We start from the raw sequence: 27,225 nt of genomic DNA, 5'->3' as shown, positions 1-27,225 counted from the left end.
TACCTACTTTTTCCTTTAGAACAGTCTGGATTCTCTACAGTGTGGAATTGTTCCTTAGGTATTTTCTTCTATGCCACATCAGAAGCTGATATTGGCTGGGTGATATTTATCAAATCTTTAGTCATCCTATGCCCTTCATAGCCTTATTTCAAGTTTATGGTTGACAAATGGCATGGTTTTTCTTCTGTAGTCCATATTTTTCATGGTTTGATGTGTTGTGCAGGCAGATTCCTTCATTTATTTAGTGCCGTAAGGAGTGGAATTTTAAGCAGCTTTGGGTGCCCCTGTAAGTATGAACAAGTAAACCATAACACTCTGATGTTTCATATGAACAAGTGGTTTTTGTATATAGAACTGCCTCTTACTAGATGTTTGCTTTTCACACCATTTTTTGTAACCTATAGAAATTACAGTATAGTATAATACTTCTAAAATGTCAGGGAACATCTAGCAACATCTAACATCTAATCATTCCACAAATACGTATTATCTATGTTATGTTATGTTAGGTGGGAAGATGACTTTAATTTTAACCTATGGCTTTTTTTTTGTTTGTTTTGTCTGCTGTGAATTAACTCCTTATGGTGCCTCAAAAGTGGTCATCTAATCTTAGTTGAATTTTGAGTGACACCTTTCTAATGTAAACCTCGTAAAACATATCTCTCCATGATCTAAAAATGCACTCCATAAAATTACAGCCAGATAATGAGGTTTGCAGCTAGGTTTGGAACTCACCGCACTATCAAATGGCTTTATATACAGTTTAAGTGACTTATATTATACTGTCCCAAAGCTTTAAATTGTTGTAACCCTAAAAAAAAAAAAAAAAAAGATCCTGTTTCTTTAAACCATTGTAAATACCATAGTGCTTCTGTAGTGTGATTTCTCCCATTCTGTGCCGTAAAATACCTGGTTGATCCTGCCTTTTCCTGTGTCCCCCTGTGTGTGCTTACCAAGGTAATCATGGCTACTGATCCATGATACCATGGTCAGTTTACGTGCCTCTGTCATCCTGCTGTGTGTTCTGAGTCCTGCCTGTCATATCCTAGTCAGTGAGAACCCATCTCCCCTCTTGCCGCTATTCCCTGCAATTTGTAAAACAAAAACTTGTATCCTCTCTTGTTTATAAAGACATAAACTACAGTGTTTGTTTTTTGAAAATGATAATGCTTAAATACCTTTTCTCACACCACTGCTGTGCAGTCACATGATCCCCCTCTGCTAGCTAGCTGACATCAGAGGGGAATCTCAGATCTTTCCGCTGCTCTCCTTAGATCGGGGAAAAAGGGCAGAGGGGAAGCATTTTCAAAAAACGCAAACACTGTAGTTTATGTCTTTATAAGCTAGAGAAAATCAGTAATGTGACTTTACAACCACTTTAATATTTGCAGTAATACCATTGTAATAATAACTTTTTTAGAATTGCACAAAAATTTGGATGTTTCATTTGAACCAGTTCACCATCTTTCTTTCACTGTCTGGTTTCATATGAGCTAGTTTTTTTCAAGAGGTTACATACATATGCCACGGCCTAGGAGGCATGGATGCCAGTGGAGGCTACTGTCCATTCTAGATTTTTACTTACTTGAGTGCATTAATTAACTATTGTGTCCCCACAATTTATAGAAGTAGCACTGAGTACCTGATTAACTGCAACCTGTGCACCTCCATAATAGCATTAGCAATATGAATTTAGGCATATACAGACCATCACCAGAACTTTTACTTTTACCAATGTCCTCTCCCGAGTGCCCTGGCTCATATCACTTACAGTGTCAATGGGGCATGTGCCAGAGCAGGGAGTCACAGGGGGCAGCAGTTTTATTCTTATCAATTGCTACCATGTTGGAGCATGGAAGCTACTTGAAGAATTTACCTGGCCCTGGTCTCTCTAAGGTTAAGAACCACTGTGTTAGACCAAGTAAGTAATTGATTCTTTCACATCAATGTTCTTGGAGGTATACCATCACCTAATTTGCATCATAAATTCAGATTAAGGCTGATAGTGCAGCACTCTTTATGAGAAAGGATGTCTATGGGCTTGATTTCTTTCTGGCTGCATGATTTTTGGGCATCTATAAGGCATGGCTGGCACAAGGGGTGGGCAGGAGGACAGGCGCAGTGGGTTACTGCATGTATGGGGGTGCCAGCGAACCCATTCTGATACAAGGAATTTTGACATGCGGGTGACTTCTGAGGGTAGCTTGCACATAATGTGGGGGGGGGGGGGGGGGGCGCAGTTTGGCTTCTTTGCCCTGGGAGCTGGATGACCTTAACCCAGCACTGCTAAAGCACTGCTAAAAGGTATTAAAGATGAAATTGTGGACTAGAATATCAAAAGTCAATTTACACTGATCTAAATATCTGGTTTGAATTCGGACAAAAAACAGATGCTACCTGATTTAATTTAGACTTGACTAAACTCTCCCTAAACCTTTGAGTTGCTCAAATTGCACCCAAGTGGGGCTAATATTGTTCCATGTAAACAAATAGCAAAACTGTCAGCAGAAGTAGTTTTCTTTTCTTTTTTCAAATCTGCAAGTTACAACAGATTTGTGTGGGAGATGTATTTTAGTACGCAGAAAATCTTATTAGCAAGAGCTGCTACTTATCATTATCTCTTCTTTGCCTGCTGTTTGATATTTCCTGACCTTTACAGACCTGACCAGATACCTTTTCCCACTACAAGTAATGAATTACTCCATAAATAACGCACATCTTAGCACTTTGAATGGACTATCTCTTATGAACAGCTTTAAAAGAAATATTTATGAAAGAGATAAAGAAAAATGTGTTTAGTTGGCAGGCTTTTGTGTTTACCTTTTAAATCTATATTTCTTCATTTGATGTATAAAATTAAGGATATAATGCAGTGTATGAAAGGCACCATAAAATTGCCAAAAAATAGTCATAGTTTCTGCTGACTGAGTCGTGCAGGTTTTTAGTTTGTGGTTGTTGTTAAAATACCTGTGAGAACATTTAGGGAGGACCTGTCAAAGAGCCTAATTTGAGCTAGAATTAACCACTTACAGACCGGACCATTTTGCTGGTCAAAGACCAGACCACTTTTTGCGATTCGGCACTGCTTCACTTTAACTGACAATTGCGTGGTCGTGCGACGTGGCTCCCAAACAAAATTGACGTCCTTTTTTTCCCATAAATAGGGCTTTCTTTTGGTGGTATTTGATCACCTCTGCAGTTTTTATTATTTGCGCTATAAACAAAAATAGAGCGACAATTTTGAAAAAAACGCATTATTTTTTAGTTTTTGTTATAATAAATATCCCCAAAAATATATAAAAAAAATTTTTTTCCTTCAGTTTAGGCCGATACGTATTCTTCTACATATTTTTGGTAAAAAAAATCGCAATAAGCGATTATTGATTGGTTTGCGCAAAAATTACAGCGTTTACAAAATAGGGATAGTTTTATGGCATTTTTATTAATAATTTATTATTCTTTTTTTTTACTAGTAATGGCGGCGATCAGCGATTTTTATTGTGACTGCGACATTGTGGCAGACACATCGGACATTTTTGACACATTTTTGGGACCATTGTCATTTCTACAGTAATCACTGCTATATAAATGCAGTGATTCCTGTGTAAATGACACTGGCAGTGAAGGGGTTAACCAGTGGGTGGCAGTTACATAGTTACATAGTTACATAGTTACATAGTTAGCCAGGTTGAAAAAAGACACAAGTCCATCCAGTTCAACCTTAAAAACAAATAAATAAAATAAAAAATAATCGTACAATCCAGATACCCAATTTTATGCCCACAATTGATCCAGAGGAAGGCGAAAAAAAACCCCAGCAGAGCATGCTCCAATTTACTACAGCAGGGGAAAAAAATTCCTTCCTGATCCCCCAATAGGCGATCGGATTTTCCCTGGATCAACTTTACCTATGTTAGTACCTAGTTATATTATGTACCATCAGGAAAGTATCCAAGCCTTTCTTAACCACTTGCCGACCGCCGCACGCCGATGTACGTCATCAGAATGGCACGGGCAGGCATAAGCACATACATGTACGTCCTTTGCCTCCCGCGGGTCGGGGGCCCGATCGGGCCCCCGCCCGGTGCCTGCGGCGGTCGGTTTTCGTTCGGGAGCGATCCCGGACGAGGGGACGGCCATTCATTCATGGCCACCCCCTCGCGATCGCTCCCGACGAATGGAAATCCCCGGTGACATCACTTCCTCTCCTGTAATGTAAACACAGGAGAGGAAGTGATGTATTCTCTCCTCCGTGTCGGTATTTTTCGTTCCGACACGGAGGAGAGCGGATCAGTGAGTTGCACCAACACATCCCACACACAGTAGAACATGCCAGGCACACTCACACCCCCCCTTTACCCCCCGATCACCCCCCCAATTACCCCTGCCCCCCAGTCACAGTGACACCAATGTCATTTTTTTTTTTTTTTTTTTTTTTTTGCATTGGTGTCATTTGTGACTGTAATAACTGTTAGGGCAGTTAGGGTTAGCCCCCTTTAGTTCTAATGTACCCCCCTAACCCCCCCAATAAAGGTTTAACCCCGTGATCACCCCCCGTCGCCAGTGTCACTAAGGCTGGGTTCACATTGCAGCGGTTTATGAGAACGAATGTGATTCGCACCGCACTGCAGTGCAAATCACATCCGATCTCTGTGCGATTCGAGTTCAGCCATTCGCCGCACCCGCCGCACCCGCCACACCCGCCGCACCCGCCGCAAATTCGCACGGGACCCTTTTTTTGGCCCGCAGCAGAATCGGATCGCATGGGTGTTCACACCATGCGATCCGAGTTTGCAGATCGCACTGCGATATGCGAACTGATCTGGGGGTGTCAGTAACATTTCACTGACACTCCCAGCAGTTCGCATAGGGCAGTGTGAACTGCCGCCGGGAGGCATGCGATGCGGGAACCCGCCGCGGATTCGCGGCGTTTCCGCATCGCTCCAGTGTGAACCCAGCCTAATAAGCGATCATTTTTCTGATCGCCGTATTAGTGTCACAGGTGACGCTAGTTAGGCAGGTAGGTATTTAGGTTCGCCGCAGCTTTTTATAGCGCTAGGGACCCCCATATACTACCGCATAAAGCCCCCTGATTGCCCCCTAGTTAACCCTTTCACCAGTGATCACCATATAACTGTTACAGGTGACGCTGGTTGGTTAGTTATTTTTTTATAGTTTCAGGGCACCCGCCATTTATTACCTAATAAAGGTTTAACCCCCTGATCACCCGGCAGGTGTCATTTGTGACTAATAACTGTTAGGGCAGTTAGGGTTAGCCCCCTTTAGTTCTAAGGTACCCCCCTAACCCCCCCAATAAAGGTTTAACCCCGTGATCACCCCCCGTCGCCAGTGTCACTAAGGCTGGGTTCACATTGCAGCGGTTTATGAGAACGGATGTGATTCGCACCGCACTGCAGTGCAAATCACATCCGATCTCTGTGCGATTCGAGTTCAGCTATACAGATAGTATGGCTGAATTCGTGTCGCACCCGCCGCAAACTCGCACGGGACCCTTTTTTTGGTCCGCAGCAGAATCGGATCGCATGGGTGTTCACACCATGCGATCCAAGTTTGCAGATCGCACTGCGATATGCGAACTGATCTGGGGGTGTCATTAACATTTCACTGACACTCCCAGCAGTTCGCATAGGGCAGTGTGAACTGCCGCCGGGAGGCATGCGATGCGGGAACCCGCCGCGCATTCGTGGCGTTCCCGCATCGCTCCAGTGTGAACCCAGCCTAATAAGCGATCGTTTTTCTGATCGCTGTATTAGTGTCACAGGTGACGCTAGTTAGGCAGGTAGGTATTTAGGTTCGCCGCAGCTTTTTATAGCGCCAGGGACCCCCATATACTACCGCATAAAGCCCCCTGATTGCCCCCTAGTTAACCCTTTCACCAGTGATCACCATATAACTGTTACAGGTGACGCTGGTTGGTTAGTTATTTTTTTATAGTTTCAGGGCACCCGCCATTTATTACCTAGTCTCACTAGTGTACCCCTAAATTTAGGGGTGTCTACTTTCTAAAATGGGGTCATTTGGGGGGGGGGGGGGTTTGTGCCATCTTGGCATTTTATGGCCTTCAAAACTGTAACGCCCTTAGAAAGCCTGAAGGCGGTGCTTGGTTTTTGGGGCCCCGTACGCGGCTAGGCTCCCAAAAAGTCCCACATATGTGGTATCCCCGTACTCAGGAGAAGCAGCAGAATTTATTTTGGGGTGTCATTTCACATATGCCCATGGCATGCGTGAGCAATATATCATTTAGTGACAACTTTGTGAAAAAAAAAAAAGTTTGTAATTTTCCCGCAACTTGTGGCAAAATATAAAATATTCCATGGACTCAACATGCCTCTCAGCAAATAGCTTGGGGTGTCTACTTTCTAAAATGGGGTCATTTGTGGGGGTTTTGTGCCATCTTGGCATTTTATGGCCTTCAAAACTGTAATAGGTAGTGAGAAGTGAACTCAAAAAATTACGCCCTTAGAAAGCCTGAAGGCGGTGCTTGGTTTTCGGGGCCCCGTACGCGGCTAGGCTCCCAAAAAGTCCCACATATGTGGTATCCCCGTACTCAGGAGAAGCAGCAGAATTTATTTTGGGGTGTCATTTCACATATGCCCATGGCATGCATGAGCAATATATCATTTAGTGACAACTTTGTGAAAAAAAAAAAAAAAAAAAAAAAGTTTGTAATTTTCCCGCAACTTGTGGCAAAATATAAAATATTCCATGGACTCAACATGCCTCTCAGCAAATAGCTTGGGGTGTCTACTTTCTAAAATGGGGTCATTTGTGGGGGTTTTGTGCCATCTTGGCATTTTATGGCCTTCAAAACTGTAATAGGTAGTGAGGCGTGAAATCAAAAATTGACGCCCTTAGAAAGCCTGAAGGCGGTGCTTGGTTTTCGGGGCCCTGTACGCGGCTAGGCTCCCAAAAAGTCCCACATATGTGGTATCCCCGTACTCAGGAGAAGCAGCAGAATTTATTTTGGGGTGTCATTTCACATACGCCCATAGCATGTGTGAGCAATATATCATTTAGTGACAACTTTGTGTAAAAAAAAAAAAAAAATTTTTTTTTTGTCATTATTCAATCGCTTGAGGCAAAAAAATAAAATATTCAATGGGCTCAACATGCCTCTTATCAATTTCCTTAGGGGGTCTACTTTCCAAAATGGGGTCATTTGGGGGGGTTTTGTACTGCCCTGTCATTTTAGCACCTCAAGAAATGAGATAGGCAGTCGTAAACTAAAAGCTGCGTAAATTCCAGAAAACGTACCTTAGTTTGTAGATGTGACAACTTTTGCGCAAACCAATAAATATACAATTATTGACTTTTTTTTTACCAAAGACATGTGGCTGAATACATTTTGGCCTAAATGTATGACTAAAATTGAGTTTATTGGATTTTTCTAATAACAAAAAGTAGAAAATATCATTTTTTTTCAAAATTTGCGGTCTTTTTACGTTTATATCGCAAAAAATAAAAATCGCAGAGGCAATCAAATACCATCAAAAGAAAGCTCTATTTGTGGGAAGAAAAGGACGCAAATTTTGTTTGGGTACAACATTGCATGACCGCGCAATTACCAGTTAAAGCAGCGCAGTGCCAAAGTGTAAAAAGACCTCTGGTCATTTACCAGCAAAATGGTCCGGTCTGAAAGTGGTTAAAGCAATCTACTGAACTGGCCAGAACCACCTCTGGTGGGAGTCTATTCCACATTTTCACTGCTCTAACTGTGAAGAAACCTTTCCGTACTTGAAGCTGAAATCTCTTTTCCTCTAGACGTAAAGAGTGCCCCCGTGTCCTCTGGGTTGACCGTACAGAGAACAACTCAACACCAAGTTCACTATATGGACCCCTAATATATTTGAACATGTTAATCATATCCCCCCTTAATCTCCTCTTCTCAAGAGTGAATAAATTTAGTTCCTCTAATCTCTCCTCATAGCTGAGTTCCTCCATGCCTCTTATCAGTTTGGTTGCCCTTCTCTGCACTTTCTCCAGTTCCCCGATATCCTTTTTGAGAACTGGTGCCCAAAACTGAACGGCATATTCCAGGTGAGGTCTTACTAATGATTTGAACAGGGGCAAAATTATATCTCTTTCTCTGGAGTCCATACCTCTCTTAATACAAGAAAGGACTTTGCTCGCTTTGCAAACAGCAGCTTGGCATTGCATGTTGTTATTGAGCTTATGGTCTACCAAAACCCCCAGATCCTTCTCCACTATGGATTCCCCCAGTTGTACTCCCCCTAGCATGTATGATGCATGCATATTCTTAGGCCCCAAGTGCATAACTTTACATTTATCAACATTAAACCTCATCTGCCACATAGTCGCCCAATTAGACAGTGTATTGAGGTCGGCTTGTAAATTGGAGACATCCTGTAAAGACGTTATTCCACTGCATATCTTGGTGTCATCTGCAAAGACAGAAATATTACTTTTGATGCCAGACCCAATATCATTTATAAAGATGTTAAAAAGTAAGGGTCCCAACACTGAACCTTGGGGTACACCACTGATAACCTTAGACCATTCAGAGTAAGAGTCATTAACCACGACTCTTTGAATTCTGTCTTCTAGCCAATTTTCTATCCATTTACAAACTGATATTTCCAAACCTGTAGACTTTACCTTACACATGAGCCGTGTGTGCGGAACTGTATCGAATGCTTTTGCAAAATCCAAGTATACCACGTCCACCGCCACCCCTCTGTCCAAGGTTTTACTTACCTCCTCATAAAAAGAAATCAGATTTGTCTGACAACTTCTGTCTTTCATGAATCCATGCTGTCTGTTGCTTAAAGTGTTATTGTTCAGCAAGAACTCGTCGATGTGGTCTTTTATTAAACGCTCCAGTATCTTCCCAGCTATAGAAGTTAAGCTAACAGGTCTATAGTTACTTGGTAAAGACTTTGATCCCTTTTTAAATATAGGCACCACGTTCGCCCTGCGCCAATCCAGTGGGACTATTCCCGTCATTAATGAGTCCCTAAAAATTAGATACAATGGCTCTGAAATTACAGAGCTCAATTCTTTTAGGATCCGTGGGTGGATGCCATCAGGTCCAGGTGCTTTATCCACCTTTATTCTGTCTAAGTATTTCTGGACCATATCCCTTTTGAGCCATTGTGGATCATTTGGGGCTGTGTCACTACCACCCCCATTATGGACATGAGCTCCCCCATGCTCTTTTGTGTACACAGAGCTGAAGAAAGTGTTTAATAAATTAGCCTTCTCTTTGTCCCCAGTCACCAACTCTAGATTGTTTTGTAAAGGGCCTACATGCTCAGACTTGACCTTTTTACTATTAATATATTTGAAGAATTTTTTGGGGTTTGTCCTACTATCTTTTGCAATCTGTCGTTCGTTTTGAATTTTTGCATCCTTGATTTCCTTTTTACATATACTGTTAATTTCTTTGTAACATTTAAATGACACTAGTGATCCTTCATTTTTATATTTTTTAAAAGCTCTTCTCTTACAGTTTATAGCTTTTTTAACTTTGGCCGTGAGCCACATAGGTTTTGTTTTTAGCCTTTTAAACTTATTGCCCATGGGAATATACTTTGCAGTGAGGTCCCCAACAGTCTTTTTGAAGAATTCCCATTTCTGTTCTGTGCCCATTGAAGCGAATATTCTCTCCCAGTCTAAGTCCTGGAGAGTAGCCCTCATCCTTGGAAAATTAGCTCTCTTGAAGTTAAGTGTTTTTATCTTACCCGTATGTATTTCTTGTTTAGCGCTAACATCAAAGGAAATCATGTTATGATCACTGCTACCCAGGTGTTCCTTTATCTGGACATTAGTAATAAGCTCTGCATGGTTTGAGATTACCAGGTCCAACAGAGCTTCATTCCTAGTTGGGGCCTCAATAAACTGGACCATAAAATTGTCCTGTAATAGGTTTATCATTTTTTGCCCTTTAACTGTCCCAGCAGTGCCAGTGTAGGGGTTAAGTGTTCCTAGGGGTGTGTTACTAACTGTGGGGGGGTTGGGCTTTCATTTAGTGAACACTGATCTCTGCTCCAATCACATAGAGCAGAGATCAGCGTCACTAGTTGCTAGGCAGAATGGAGAAATGCTGTTTACACGGCATTTCCTCCATTCAGCCGTCCTGTGAGATGATCGCGGGTATGCCCACGGCGATCGAGTCCGCAGGACCCCCGACCGGACTCATGGGGGCCCCGACCGGCAGGCGAGGCGGCATTGAAGGTTGGACGTAACTGTATGCCAATATGCCTGCCCGTGCCATTCTGCCAACGTACATCGGCGTGCGCTAGTCGGGAACCGGTTACGTGTGTACGTGAGGGGTCTCAAACTGGCGGCCATCCAGCTGTTAAGGAACTCCAAGTCCCATCATGCCTCTACCTGTGGGAGTCATGCTTGTAACTTTCGGTCTTGCAACGCCTCATGGGACTTGTAGTTCTGCAACATCTGGAGGGCCACTAGTTTGAGACCCCTGGTGTATGTGATGTTTAGTATATATTAGTGTATATGTAGCTAATAATGGACCATTTATTAAAATGTCTGAAAATGTTTCTGTGTTGACCTAAGTAAACATATTTCGTTTTAGTAAATTAAACACAAATGAACTTGCTGACCCTTACATTTTTTTACCACCCACACAAGTGAAAGAAACAGATCCACTGAATGAATAAAATACAGTGATGCTTGCACTGCCAATCCTCAGGTGCAGCTTTCCCTCCAGCAAGCCCCAGGAGCGCAGTGACCAGCACAGTAATGACATTATCAATTGAAATAACACAATATCTCCTGACACTAGCAGTTAGAGACACCAGTGCCTTAAGCCTAGAACACACTCGTAGCTCAAGTCAGATCCCCTGTACTAACAATTCGATGTTAGTACAGCAATCTTTGCTGCTGTGCTATTGTGTTCTGAGAGGGGAACGTCCCCCCGCCAGAACACTCCGATTAGTGGTCTCAGCCGCTGGCTAAGAGTGCTGACCAGAAGCCGGTCGGCAGACTGTTTTCGGCCATGACCCTTCGACAGAAGCTGGCCCAACGGCTGGCTTCTGTCTGACCAGCTGGCACACACACCGGCTGAATGTTGGCCAGTTTCTGTTGAACCGCTGCAAATATATAGCTATTATAGAACTAGATAGAAGATAGCGGTAGATCTTGCATATAAGTATGTGCAGGCTTCACTGCTTCAAACTTCACGTACCTCTTTGCTACTTTAGTATTACATTTTTCAGCTATGGAAGCTTCTCCCTTAAGTATGTTGCTAATTTTGGAAAACACAGGGAACACACTTGAAAAATTTCCTAAATTGTTCTGGCACCCCAGTTGCATATGGGATATGCTTATCTACTTGATGTTCTTACTGGATATTGTTGTGTGACTCCTGTGACCCGGGTCACTTTTCTAACCCATTTTCAGCCGACAGCAGGCTAAAGCTGAAGTCACTCAGCTGGTCCAAGCTTGAGAATTATTCCGACCATATGGGTGAGATCCCTGTGATACAAAATCAATTAGTGCAACCATAGTGATAAATATGTGATCTGTGCTCAAAATAATCTAAATATTTAAAGTAATGTTGCCAGCTAATAACAATTACCATAAGTGATTTCACAACACTCAATAATGACATAAATTATTATAAAAGCAGTGTAGCGCAACCAAATCTACCATATACTAAAAAACTATACTACAAAAAATGTGAATATTCCAGTATACTCAAATTATACAGTGTGCAACAAAAATACATTTGCATTCCAAAATTGTGTAAAATCACACTGTAAAGTTCAATCAATAAATATTGTGATCACCACTGTGCTACTGTTATCCAGGTGAAAGTTCTCTGGGTTTCCACCACCACATAAGTTGGCCGCTCACCTCAAGGACATGGCCCTTGCATTACCAGAAAGGTCAAAGCAAGCTGTGTTCCCCTCAGGGATAATGGTTCTGACAGATGCTTGGCAAGTCCTCACTCCTTTCTCCTCACAATGCAATAAACAGGTCATCAGACACTCAGGAGTACCAGATGTATATGGGAAGGAAAGGGAAGTATTACACCTACAGAGTGAAGCACTGCCATCAGTGCTAACTTAAATGCATATATTAAACACATATGTTAGCATTCGTCTTTGTAGCAAGATGGCTCCAGGATGGTGTAACGCCCAAGGCTCCACCCCCATACACATTACGTCCAAGGCGGGGACTTCTTCAGTGGTCAGGATTCACTCAGATACCTGGACCAACACCTGGCTCAGCCTCTCAATGATCTGTTGAGAGCCTGAGCCAGCTTTTCCCGCCCCCTCCACAGCGCAGCACTCCAGTGAGCATTGGAGGGGAGAGCAGAGAGCTGCTGACTGACAGTCATGGCTCACTGCTCAGAGAGGAGGAGGAGAACTGAGAGATCAGCTGTGTTTGATTACTCAGTTCTCACTGCAGAGACGGTGGGGGACAGATGCAGCATCGGATCAATGCTGCATCCACCTAGGTGTTGAATAATGCCCATGCTTTTGGTGTAGGCCATATACGTACTTCATGAAGCCTGACTGGCAAACTGTTTAGCTTTCACCAAAGTTTAATAATGCCCTTGCTTTTGGTATAGGCCACATACGTACCTCATTAAGCCTGACTGGCATACTTCTAGGACATTACTAAGAGAAATGTAGTGTTACAGCTCACCTTCACCATCACAAGGGTGAGCTCTCAAAGGCTGAGCTCAAAGCTACTGTGTGAGGAGAGATAAAGTAGGTGTTGGGATGTTTGACTAAAAGAAAGAGCTCCCTCCAGGGATGATGAAGGTGAGCAGCAACACTAAGCTTCTCTTAGCAACATCCTTAGCAAAGTCCTAAAAATTTTCTAGTCAGGTTTTATGAGGTATGTAAATGGCCTGCACCTATAGAAAGGGCGTTATGTAACTTTGGTCAGAGCTGCGCAGCTTGTTTTTATCTACAGATGTCCCTTATCTGCACAGTTGGTACTTTGGTAAAGGTAAACTATGCCTTTAAGTCTTTGCTGTGGTTTTGAGATATAACTTCATCTCATTACAGCTACAGATTTCAGGGATGGTCTGCTTAAAAGCTCTTTTATTGTTTTTTTTCTGCTCCTGTCTACTTCTGTTTTACTACTCTTTTACTGTTAAAAAATATGTAAAAACTTTAATGTCCACATTCTGACACACATGCTTTTTAACTTAAATTAAGTGTAGTGATAATTGTCTGACATATATTTATCTACCTATTATGATTTCATATAAATAAAGGTATAGCATTTTACCTGATATTCATGGAACTCTGATTATTAAATTGACTAAACTAGACTGGATCAACAGCTTAAACTTTTAGAACATCTGGGTATTCAAGACCACGCCTGGACAGAGAACAGTTGTTCCTAAACCATATATTAATTGTGATAACAATTCAGCAACTTTTTCCTGAAGGCCCTAGGGGACTGTGACAGTGGGACTAGTTGTATAATAAAAAAGCTAGATTACAGCTTTCCATTACACTTTAAAGTGTTACCAAACCCACAATAGTAAAATCAATCTGTAAATGCAGTAAAGCATCCTCGTTATACTCACCGTGAAACCTAAGGGTTTAATCCTGGGCATTGTGTAAAAAGGCTGTTTGATCCTGTCTTCTCTGATCTTCCCCTTCTTCCACTGTAACTAGTCCATCGCCTGATGAGACAGAGCCTTTGGAGTTACTCTGCACATGCTCAGTTTGGTGTCTATTGCTAGAATATATATTTTTTTTTCTGCAAGGGTACATGTGATCAGCACAGGGCCAATAAGCTCTGTCCCGACAAAGGGTCAGGGCTCATAAAGCTTCATAGAACAAGCAGAGTAGAATGAAAACCCCTCTACAAGCATTAACCAGACACTGATAGAAGTCACAAGACTGTTATATACTGCTGATGAGAAAAGGTATTTAGCAGTTTATATTTATTGAAATAATTGCATTTCCATATTCTGTCTACTGTGGGAAACCAGATATAGTGAATGCAGAGTCCTGGGTTGAGTAACACTTTAAGGGCTGATACTTTTCTATTTGAAATTTTAAGTTCTATTCACACAGTTGTGTTGGAATGCAATGGTTTCCACCGCAGCCCACTGCCCTGAAAAAATGTACTGCATGCAATACTTTTTTCGGCACATACCACCACAACGCAAATTGTAAAATTGGACATTTTCACTTAGGGGTGTACTCACTTTTGTTGCTAGTGGTTTAGAGATTAATGGCTGTGTGTTGAGTTATTTTGAGGGGACAGCAAATTTACACTGTTATACAAGCTGTACACTCACTACTTTACATTGTAGCAAAGTGTAATTTCTTCAGTATTGTCACATGAAAAGACATAATAAAATATTTACAAAAATGTGAGGGGTGTACTCACTTTTGTGAGATACTGTGTGTACATTTTTGGTTATGGGTTTAATACAGTTAAATACAGTTAAAGGAAATCTAAACCTAGTTTCAATGAACGCACAGTTAAATCCCTTTAGTGGAATTTATTGATGTTTCCTATATTTGCTAAATAAATCATTTACAAAATGATAATATGATTATAGTCATACAGGTTTACATCTACTTTATCATACATATGGGCAAATCTAAATTTCACAGGACACAATTTCCAAGCCTTATTCTAAAAGTATGTTGTAAAGCGCTGTGCAAACGCTATATAATTTATGTATAATAATGTACAAATAACAGTGACACATGGCTTTGGAAATCTTGTCATATCAGGCTATCTTTACTCACACCTATGCATATTGGAGTGTGCCTTTTTTTTTTTTTTTTTTTATAATTTTTGCTTAAAAGTAGTTAATCCCACAGTTAGATCTTCAGGAGAGGAGAGCTAGAGATGAGGCCTTTGATTTGATTGACAGAAAACTACTTAAGCTTGAAGAGAGAGCTGTAGTGCAGAAGAGTTTAATAACTTCTTGCAAGATGACTTGCTGAGGTAGGGCTTTATGATTAAATGAATCCAATATGAAATATATGGGCTAAAATAGAGAAAGTAAAGCAGTGCCTGTTATAGTTGTGCATTGTACCAGTATCATGTGCTGTATTTTATAAGTTCAGTGTTGACCATGTTTGGCTTGTGCAACTGTATCTAATCAAATATTATTTGGAATTGGATACTAGCATACTATTTATTGTCTGCAATATATATATATATATATATATATATATATATATATATATATATATATATATATATATATAATATTATATAGAATAGCAATGCTAAAAGAGAGAAATCAGAACTCTAGTTTGACTTTGATGTGGCCTTACCCACCTAATCCAATTATATTTTTATTTGTTTATGTTTTAACTTGGTCTTTTATCAGGTTTTTGGAACAGAGCAGCTTTACTAAATCTACCAGCCAGGTGCCCTGTTATGCCCATTATGCCCACAATAAGGGCTCATTTTCTGAAAGCAGTGGGCCTGTGTGCAAGATTATAAGTTGTGCTCCCTTGCCTGCAAATAAGAAAATGTGGCATGGTGAAAAGTGGGCATGTTTCTCCTTTCACTGAATGTTAGGTGTGGTTTAAAGTGGTTTGACTAGCGTCTACGTTGACATAAATAATATAGAATGAGGCAATGTTGAATAGGGAATGTACAGCACAGTATCTGTGGAGGTACATTGGAGGGGGCAGGACCCAACATTAGATGTCAGGGCACCAATTCAGATCTCAGCAGTAAGTGGCTTACTTACTACTGACCCCTGAGCTCTGCATCACTCTCTACTGTCCGCTGATCTGTATCTCACTACTGACCCCTAAACTCTATGTCACTTACTACTGACCTCTGAGCTCTGCATCACTTTCTACTGTCCCCTGAACTGTATCTCACTACTGACCCCTAAACTCTACATCACCTACTACTGACCCCTGAGCTCTGCATCACTCTCTACTGTCCCTTGAACTATATCTCACTACTGACCCCTGAACTCTACGTCACTTACTACTGACCCCTAAACTCTACGTCACTTACTACTGAACTCTGAGCTCTGCATCACTTTCTACTATCCCCTAAACTGTATCTCACTACTGACCCCTAAACTCTACATCACTTACTACTGATCCCTGAGCTCTGCATCACTTTCTTCTGTCCCCTGAACTGTATCTCACTACTGACCGCTAAACTCTACATCACTTACTACTGACCACTGAGCTCTGCATCACTTTCTACTGACCCCTGAACTGTAAATCACTACTGACCCCTGAACTCCAAGTCAATTACTACTGACCCCTGAACTCTACATCACTTACTACTGACCGCTGAGCTCTGCATCACTTTCTACTGACCCCTGAACTGTATCTCACCACTGACCCCTGAACTCTGCATCACTTACTACTGACCTCTGAACTCTGCATCACTTACTACTGACCCCTGAGCTCTACATTACTTTCTAATTTCCCCTGAGCTCTGCATCACTTACTACTGACCCCTGAGCTTTTCATCACTTACAACTGACCTCTGAACTCTGTATTACTTACTACTGACCCCTGAGCTCTGCATCACTTTCTAATTTCCCCTGAGCTGTATCTCACTACTGACCCCTGAACTCTGCATCACTTACTACTGACCTCTGAACTCTGTATCACTTACTACTGTCCCCTAAACTTTATTTCACTACTGACCCCTGCACTTTACATCACTTACTACTGACCCCTGAGCTCTGCATCACTTTGTACTGTCCCCTGAACTGTATCTCACTACTGACCTCTGAATTCTGCATCACTTACTACTAAACGCTGAGCTCTACATCACTTACTACTGACCTCTGAACTTTACATCACCTCTCAACTCAAAGTTACTTAAAGTTACTCACAACTAACCTGTCAATTACTACTGACCCCTAAACTCAGTGTCATGTACTACTGACCTCTAAAGTTTACGTCACTTACTACTGACCCCTGAAATCTGCATCTCTTTCTACTGATGGCTGAACTCTGCATCACTTAATGCTGCCCCTTAAACACTGCATCACTTAGTACTGACCTCTGAACTCTGCCTCACTTACTACAGACCCTTGAACTCTGTGTCACTTATTACTGACCCCTGAACGCTATGTTACTTACCACTGACTCCTGAACTCTACCTTTGCTTACTACTGATCCCTGAATATTGCACCACTTACTACGGAATCTCGGTGTCACTTACTGCTGGCCCCTAAACTCTGCATCACTTACTACTGAAAAACCCCTGTTTCACTTACTACTGGCCCCTGAGCTCTGTGTGACTTACTACTGACCTCTGAACTCTGTGTCACTAACTACAGAGCCCTGAATTCTGCATCACTTTCTGCTGACCCCTGACATATACATCACTTACTACTGACCTCTGAACTCTGCATCACTTACTACTGACCTCTGAACTCTGCATTGCTTACTACTGACCTCTGAATTCTGTGTCACTTATTCCGACCCCAGAACTATACCTCAATTACTACTGATCTCTGAGTCATTATTACTGACATCTTTATCACTTACCACAGAGTTCAGGGGTCAATAGTGACAAAAAGTTAAGAGGTCAGTAGTAAGTGAACCTCTGTCTTACAGTACAGGTAAACAGCCCGCCCCTGCACAGCTTATCTCTGCTCTCCCTCTCCCTTGGCACACCATGTTTCTTTCTAAGGCTCTGTCTCGTTTCCTCCTCTCCTGAGGCTCAGTGGGTGGAGCTAACATCAAGCAGTCCATCACATCCCTGCTAAGGAGCACTGCCCCTCCTCTCTGCTTCCAGTAAAACTCAGAGTACTGCCCCTTCTCCTGATTACACAAACACATATCACAGCTGCAGCTCCCAGTGACAAGTACAACTGCAGATGAGTCACAGAAGGGAAACTGAACAATGTTTCCTCACACTTGTTGTGCAGCGTGTGAAGGCCCACCCCCTCGAAGCCTGTATGTACCGCACATAATGCACACATGGAGGATAAGACACCGGATGTTATGCATAATCATTTTAACAAAGCCAAAATGAGTAAAATGAGATTAAGCAAAAACACAAGGAGTGCCGACATGACATCTGCTTCTGCCAGCTACAGATTCAGCTATTGAGTCAATTTAACTTATTCAGATCCGCGCTATAGCCGAATGACGGCTACAGTGTGGACTTGCTTTGCCGGGAGTACATCTATTGACATCTTCCCATGCCTGAGCTGCCTATGCGCCCCCTGCAGGGCGTGCGGCGCGCTCTGTGATCAGTGAGTCTGAGACTCGCTGGATCACATCTCAGACTAGGGGGTCGATCCCAATCAGCTGTCAGCCAATGACAGCTGATCATGTGCTGTTTTTCTCCTGGCACTGACAACGCGAGGAGAAAAAAAAAGCCGATCACCGGCGGCTGTGAAAGGGACATCAGTCCCGATCACGAAGAGCTGCCGCCAGCTACTCAATGCCCACATATGCTCCCTGCCAGTGCCATCTAGCAGTAGGCAACAGTGCCGCCTACCAGTGCCCACCAGCGCCACCCATCATTGCCCACAGTGCCACCTATCAGTGCCCACAATCAGTGGCTCAACAACAGTGCTGCACATCAGTGCCACCTATCAGTGCCCATCAGTGTCACCTACCAGTGCCCATCACTGCAACCAATCTGTGCCCATAAGTGCCACCTATCAGTGCCATCTATCAGTGGTACCTATCAATGCCACCCATCAGAGCCCATCAGTGGCCATCAGTGACGCCTTATGTGTGCCCATCAGTACCGCCTTATCTGTTCCCATCAGTGCCGCCTTTTACCTGTGCCTATCAGTGCCACCTTAACTGTGCCTATCAGTGCCCATCAGTGCAGCCTATCAGTGCCCACTAGTGCTGCCTCATCGGCGCATATCAATGAAGGAGAAAAATTACCTGTTTGCAAAATTTTATAACAAACTATGAAACATGATTTTTTTTTCAAAAATTTCCATTTTTTTTTTGTTTGTTTAGCAAAAAATAAAAATCCCAGCTGTGATTAAATACCATCAAAAGAAAGCTCTATTTGTGAGAAAAAAAATGATAAAAATTTCATTTGGGTACAGTGTTGTATGACCGCACAATTGTCATTCAAAGCTGAAAAGCTGAAAAATGGTCTGGGCAGGAGGGGGGTTTAAGTACCCAGTAAGCAAGTGGTTAAAACACTTTAGAATGTGAAAAAATGGATTAAGAGTATTTCCACAATCTGATTGGTCATATAACTTTTACAAACCTTTTACTGCTTGGCTGTGCTTCAGGTGGACAAATTAAAGTTTCCTAAAGTGTAACATTTCTTAAAGTGCAGAACCTGTAAAGGTAAAAAAGTAAACAAAAAGGGGTGCACAAATTTCTAAATTACTGGTGCATACTAAAAACTTCTGTCATATCTATGTAATACACTGGAGGGAGGCACCTGAAGCTAGCATGCATAGACTCCCTCTCTGCTGCATTGCTCCTTATGTTGACGTCACAGCTGGGACTATACAGGCACCATCAGGCAGTAAATAACTTTACCTTACATTCCCTGGCTTGCAGGCTGGAGTTTAAGGACTGCTGGTGTATGCCTTTAATTGGTTTATAGTCTGTTGAACAATCAAAACAGTCATACACGTTGCCAAGACAAGGTGTTTGGATTCCAAAGCAAAATTTGCAAAGTGCATGCTGACAAGGTTTTGCTTTGCAGTTAGTTAACCTTATATAGCCAAATGGAAACACATACGGCAGGTCACAGACTGGCAGAGGTTGAGCTTCACTAACAGCAGCAAGCAAAGAGAAAAGGAAAGCATACTTCTTGTGCCATCTCTTAGCTCTGCTGGTAGCCATTAATGTGTAGAGAGCCCAGTTTTCAAAATATTAGCTCAAAGCCTGTACATAAGCTGTTTTGTATTTTGGTTAGTAGGAAACGGCTCAATAAAAGCAAAAGATGTTGCCAATTTTATTCACAGCTGAGAATTACCAGGTTGAATTTATATTGAACAGGTACAGTCAGTTACCCACTAGTAGTGCTTTAGTGGGACAGGTTGCAGGTTGCACACTTGTTCTTGATCTGTTAAATCCAAGAGCAGCAAAGGTAACTGTATAATTAAGATGCACAGAATATATAGTGATTGTAAGGGGCACTAGCTCAGGCTCCTGCTACACCAATTTTTACTCTTAACAACCCCTTTCAGCATACTTTATGTAAGTGATTTGGTACTCTGGGGCCCCCACCTGCTTATGTGGCAGATCTTGGGCATGGTGGCTTCACCACTGAACTGTAGGCTCTGGTTAACAGAAGGACTGGAGAACTGAAGGGACAGTGAAACAGAGCAAGAGGGTTGTTGTAGAGTAGTCAGTAAATCAGCAAGGGTCAAAACCAGCCAGACATAGATGGTGCCAAAGGATGAGACAACGATTCAGTCAGGAGCATACTCAGAGGATGTTGCCAGGGTAGCTAGAGCTGAGCATCTGAGCCAATTTTGGAAGCAAACATGGATCCATAACTTATAAGTCAGAAAAAAGTGGCATTCTTAATTTCCCCCATAGCAAGAAACTGTATGAAAGCCAATTTGGGAGCGAATCATGTTACCTTATAGCAGGAGTTTAACCAGTCAAGACATGCTCTGATACAGGCAAACTGGGGGTTTAATGGAAAAGTGGGTGAATTGATATTGACACAAAAGGGGATTATAGAATGAGGTGGCTAAAAATGACAATACCCAGGGAAAAAACAGAAAGCACACCAGAGGAAACCAGTGTTTTAGTCTAGTGTCTTTAAAGTGGTTGTAAACCCTTACAACACACTTTGACCTACAGGTAAGCCTATATTAAGGCTTACCTGTATGTCCAAGAAATATCTCCTGAACCTACACAGTTTAGGAGATATTTTCCAAAAGACAGGCACCGCTGTCTACGGCGCATGCGCCGTAGACAGCGGCGCGCAGCCGTGACATCATCGCGGCTTCGCCGAATGACAGCGGCGAGACCCACCGAGAAGATGGATGCGCCGGACTACAGGGGACAGCTGTGACATCGCTGTCTCCTGTGTCAGGTAAGTGACACATAATGGACTACTATGCGATGCATAGTAGTCCATTATGCTTTACCTTTACAGGGAATGAAAGAGGAAGTAAACCCATCAGGGTTTACTTCCTCTTTAATTCCTTTTAAGTCACTCATTTAGAAAACCTATGCAGATCAGGAGTTCTACCTTAGCTCTGACTTCACCCTTCATCCTTGTAGATGTGCTTTACTAGGGGAAAGGGGGGCCTTTGTGTATAATATGATCCTCCAATGACTGGTCATTTTCTCTCCACAAAACTATATAAGAAGGTGACCAGAAGACAAGGGGAATTTACTAAACCTGGAGTAGACAAAATTTGGTTCAGCTGTACATGGCAGCAAATCAGCTCAACTTCAGGATCAGTAGGTTCAGTTTAGGTCCTTTCACACAAACGTAAACATTTTTTCATCAGTTCAGTCACGTCTTTTCAAAGAAAAAACAGATCAGTTTACATCAGTATTTCATCAGTTTCTCATGAGGTTCTTATCAGTTTTGCGTCAGTGGTGCATCAGTTTTTTTACATACACTACAATGCAAAAATGGATACAAAATGGACCGTTTGTCCGTTTACATACATCTTTCATCCAACCTGTTTTTTTAACAGAAGAAAATTAGGGTTTTGATCCGTTCCAAAAAATGGATGTTGACGGAAGTGGATGTAAACGGATGTAAGTAGATGATCATCCGTTTACATCCATTTTTCCATAGAGATGCATTGGTGTCCGTTTTTTCGTCATCAGTCAACGAATGGATGAAAAACGGACAAACGGAACGCCTGTGTGAAAGGGGCCTTAAGCTTTTAAAATAAAGATAAAGGCTGATTACATCTGATCCAGATTCTGGCTGCCCCAGTTTTAGGAAATTCCCCGCAGTGTCCCTTATTTCTCAATGTTTCTCAAATAAGAGAGGTCTTTATATTTCCAAAGAGATCAAGCATATTTAAAGGTACAATGAAAAAATAGAGAATGAGACGGATGCTGGCTAGTTGTGCTGGGGCAGCACAATTAGCACAGTTAAGTGTTATTTTATATACTAAATAATAGTGATGTGCTATAATCAGTATTCCACCTCAAACTTAAAGTGCAATGTGCAAATACAATAAACTAAGTGCAACACAGTGACCTTCGGGGGAGAAGACCAAACCAACTCACCCTACCAATAAAATTACTATAAATGATTCCAAACAATATAACATATTCTGCAGTGCCAAAATAAATGAGTTGCCAATAAATAGTATAAATAGTATGCAACCAGGACACTTACCGTATATACTCGAGTATAGGCCGACCCGAATATAAGCCGAGGCCCCCAATTTACCCCCAAAAAAACTGGCAAACTTATTGACTCGTGTATAAGCCGAGGGTGAGACATGCCTGTCCATCCCTGTGTGTGTGTCCGTCCATCCCTGTGTGTCCGTCCATCCCTGTGTGTCCGTCCATCCCTGTGTGTCCGTCCATCCATCCCTGTGTGTGTGTGTGTGTCCATCCATCCATCCATCCCTGTGTGTGTGTGTCTCCATCCATCCATCCATCCATCCCTGTGTGTGTGTGTGTCTCCATCCATCCATCCATCCATCCATCCCTGTGTGTGTGTGTCTCCATCCATCCATCCATCCATCCATCCCTGTGTGTGTGTGTCTCCATCCATCCATCCATCCATCCATCCCTGTGTGTGTGTGTCTCCATCCGTGTGTGTGTGTGTGTGTGTGTGTGTGTGTGTGTGTGTGTGTGTGTGTCCAGCCTACCTGTGTCCCGAGCCTTTGTCCCGAGCCTCCGTCCCGTGTCGTGCCTTGCCTTCGTCCCGTCCCGTCCCGTCCCGTCCTGTCCTGTCCCGTGCCGTGCCTTGCCTTGCCTCCGTCCCGTGCCCTCTTCGTCGGCGGCCATTGTAAAATTCAAAAGCCGCGCCTCCTCCTTTGTAGTACGAGGATGAGAAGATGCCCGTGATAGGCGGAACACAGGCTGCTGGGAAATTCAGTGTTCCGCCTATCACAGGCGAAGGAGGAGGCGCGGCTTTTGAATTTTAAGCCGAGGGGGGCACTTTCAGCCTCAAAAAAGAGGCTGAAAATCTCGGCTTATACTCGAGTATATACGGTAATAAAGTGCAAAGTGCTAAATTTGCTGATTGTAAACATAAAAGGCAGGGGGAATACAAATACCCCAAAATCCCCTGACACTGCAATACACAATGATGCTAAATAAATACCGTATTTACTGGCATATAACACACGCCGGCGTATAACACGCACCCCAGGAGGGAGGGAATTTTAAGGAAAAAAACTTTTAGGAGGGAAGTTTAAGGAAGAAAAACTGGGTACTTAGTACACTCAGCTGTGTGTATCTCGGTGGCTCCGCTCCGCTCACAGTCAGCAGAGATCGGCAGGGGGATCAGTGGGGATCAGCGTATAACACGCACCCACGATTTTCCCCTGATTTTAAGGGGAAAAATGTGCTTGTTATGTGCTGATAAATACGGTAGTATAACCAACATGAATGTACACTGTGTCCAGTGAAAATATCAAAAATCCATATGTGAATGGTGTGAAACAGGTAATTGAGAGGTTAATAAAAAATATATAAAATAGAGACTGATATACAATTGAGGCTAATAAAAAGATTAATAATAATAAATATTGTGCAAAACATGCAATGGGTGTATCCAGTGATAGTAAGGCAAAGTCACCCAAAGATATTCCTGAATGAAATAGATTAACTTGTACTAATCAATATAGAGAAGCAGCCACTCCCGAGCGTTTTAAACTTCCAGCATATTATATATTAGTTTATGCCAAGCAAACAATCTTCACCTTTGTATATTGTCCAGGTGGAGTGCTTAATCAAGTTATTACTACTGCTGGGCTCGAGGGAAAATAAGTGCTTGTAAGGAACAAAGATTGAAATGTATCATTGTGCAGAGCTCCACTACTATGAAATGTTAAGGTTCAGAATTGTATCCACTCACATGTTTAAGAATAAAAGTAGCACTTTTCAGAAAAGAGATGGTCAGACACCGCCACTGATCCGTGCAGTATAACCTCTGCTGGTGCGTCTGTCACTAGGCTCCGCCTTGTTATTTTAAATGTAAAAATAAATGATTATATTTAGTAAATCTATTTTTTGCCTCTCAAACAGGTCACATGCATGGGTGATGCTTTTAATTGACAATCATAATTATACTTCTTAGATGTTTTTCAGTTTGATAACTAGTTCAGCTTTAAAAAAAAATGTTTGTTTCCTTTGCCACATTTTTGTAACCTTTATGAAGAGTTAACACAATCATAAGAGAATCAGATGTATGTAATGGCTTTGGACAGATGTGTTCAGTTGGAAAGAGACACAGTCTCTTTATGTTTGAAAGCAGCAAGAAAAACAGGATAGCAGAAGGTGGCTTGCCTAAATGTTTGTATATTTTTTTATTTTTGGTAGTGAGCATTACCTTGTGGAAAAGCATTACTTTTTATGTTTATATATAGATATTTATTACAACTAAAATTAAGATAAGTAGAATACAGTTGAGAGAAAAACATTGTAAACCATTAGAAGTTCTCTGGATTTTTGTGATAATGACACCCAAAATATGATCAGATATACTGTATACTGTGTCTAAAGTGGGGTACACGCTATAAGAGAATTGGGCGAATGATTGTCCAATTTTCCTCAATGTTTCACAGCAAGTCCGAACCGAGGAAGGAAAAAAATTTGGAAAATTTTCGTACAGCAAAGCCTTTTTTTTGTTGTTTATGGTTTTTGATAATACGCAGTCTTTTTTTTTTTCAGATTTTTACCGTACGAAATCGGTACACAGTAAACAAAAATCATTCATCTGGTCCCATACGAGAACATTTTTGGAATGCAATAAACAGAGAGCATAGAGATATATATTGTACTTATGCTGATCCACTTCCCTGAAAAGAGTTGAAATACTCAAAACGCATCGGAATATATTACCTGCATTTGCTCTCTATGCTCTCTGTTTATTGCATCCTTGTCTTTCTTTCTTTATCCATACACTTGTTAACTTGTCTCACATCCACACGGGCTGTTTTTGCCCATATAAGTTTAATAACTTTTTTGTAAATAAAACTTTCAACAATATACCATACTACTAAGTATTTGTCCTTTCCCTAAAAAGTCCCCCAGAGGTAACTTTCTTTGAACATACAAGTATTTTAGGATGTGGGTCAGGCCAAATCCAGACCAATTGCAGCACTTCCCCTCGTATCTTGAAAGGACCACACAGTCTAACTTGCAAAAAAGGTGAACATGAGGATGAGAAACTCCTATTTGGGGACACTTAGCACATAATCTGAGGTCCTGTAGAGAGTATGTATCTATCCTTGTGGTTTCCTGGAAAAAAAAAACATGAGGAGAGACACATACTCCCTACAGGACCTGAGATTATGTGCTGAGTGTCCCAAAATAGGAGTTTCTTATCCCCATGTTCAACTTTTTTGCAAATTAGACTCTCTGGTCCTTTCATGTCTCCTATGATTGCCTGCCGTCCGGTTTCTGACTTATGGTGTCTGCCTGATCCCCTGAACCATTATCAATTGCAACATATCTTGGGAAGGCTCTGATATTCATTTGGACAGCATACCCTGAGGAAGCCCCATTATAGGGCGAAACATGTTGGTAACCACACCATCATGCTGTACCGTTAAGGACTGTACTGTAGGAGTCTTTTCTAATGTAACTGTGTTGTTTTTACGTATTAATAAAATTTACACTTTTTAATAATTTTATTTCTATTGATTTAATATGCACCTTAAAAATCCCACAAATCTCCGATATACAAATTAATTAAGGGATGTGGTGCTATATTGTTGGTATATTGTCCAGAAGCCAAGTTTTTTTCCTTAGTTCATGCATAGCCTGTGGATATCATCAGTGTCCAGTTGCTCTGTCAGGCAACTCATCTACCCTTGTTTCCCTCTCCCAGCAATTAGTCAACAGCCTTCTAGTATGCTAATTTTTAATATAATCACAGAGCAAGAGCTTTGTAAGGGGCTTAGCTTCTGAGGAAATGTAACAACGTCTGTGCTTTTGCTGAAAATGTTTTAGGTTAAGTTGCTCCATGGTGCTTTCAGGTACAGGGTCCAATAAGGACGTGTTTCAAAGCCCTTGTATTGAATGTGGAGAATATAGAAATGCCTGAATGGTCACAGATTTACTTGAAGATGACTCCAGCATTTCAGCTTCACAAAGGTTAGGAGTCTGACTTTGCCTTTCTAAAATATGGAATGCCTTTTATCTGAGCCACCCCGTGGTTGACATTTTGCTGTAGAACTGTCTCATGCAAGTTGGATTTGATTAATTCTTCAACAATTTAAAGCTGTCCAGATCCTGAGACAACAAACCGGCCTCTCTTTGCACTTCGTAAGCTCTGCTTTGCAGTTGGTATAAGATTTTGGTGCTGGTATATACCTTAACATCTTCAATAACGTTTTAATCAGAAAAAATATTTATTGTGCCACAAACTCAACAAAAGAAGATACATATATTATGTACAGATAAAATAAGAGGTTCGGTACAACAGACATTGTACAAGAGTAAAGAAAAAACGCAATACAAGATAATCAAACTGTTCATCTTGGTTACAATACTGCATCCTAAGTGACCTAAGGAGATTGTCTTGTGTAAGCATACAAATGGACATAATGGCACATCAATACAATACATGGGTGATATTAACTAAACAACATACTAAGAGACAAAGCAAAAGAAAGATGAAATAGCAATGGCCGTACTTAGTATACCAGTTTGCTGTTCAAAGGGGGGGGGGGGGGGGACAAAAATAACCTTCATGAAAAATAATAGGGAGCACATGTCTGAAACAAACATACTCTGTTTTAACCTAGTAGTGTGAGAACCCCAAAGTGTAGTTAGTGGCCATATAAACAGAATATGCCTAGGAACGCAAGGGCCTCACTCCTGTAGAAGCCTGTACATGATTGAGGGGGGACAACCCCCGGAGTGTCTATTTATGCCTGCCAAATAGAGAAAAAATTGCGAATGGCCTTTCTGTGCTGATAAATCAGTTTTTCCCTTATAAGAGTAGAATTGACCTGATCAACCCAATGTTTCTTAGTTCGTGCCAGTTATAATATTATATACATTTATCATCATTCATTTACTGGACATTGTTTCTGTGGTGCATTGGAACATCCAGTTGGTCTTTAGTAAAGATGAGCAGCATCTCCCATAAAAATGAGCAGTAATCTCCAATAAACATTACTGTTGG

General features: G+C 41.7%; 1 protein-coding gene across 5 annotated transcripts in view; it reads left to right on the top strand.

The window, feature by feature from the left end:
* The window catches only part of TTC29 (tetratricopeptide repeat domain 29), a 449,656-nt gene that overhangs the window by 217,020 nt on the left and 205,411 nt on the right, over window positions 1–27,225 (top strand). The window lies entirely within an intron of this gene.

This window comes from Lithobates pipiens, unplaced genomic scaffold, assembly GCF_037356315.1.
Source record: "Lithobates pipiens isolate NorthernLeopardFrog02 unplaced genomic scaffold, aLitPip1_a1.2 Scaffold_13, whole genome shotgun sequence".
Classification (NCBI taxonomy): Eukaryota; Metazoa; Chordata; class Amphibia; order Anura; family Ranidae; genus Lithobates; species Lithobates pipiens.
Note: the sequence above shows the minus strand (reverse complement) of the source record. Positions and strands in the feature narration are given on the sequence as shown.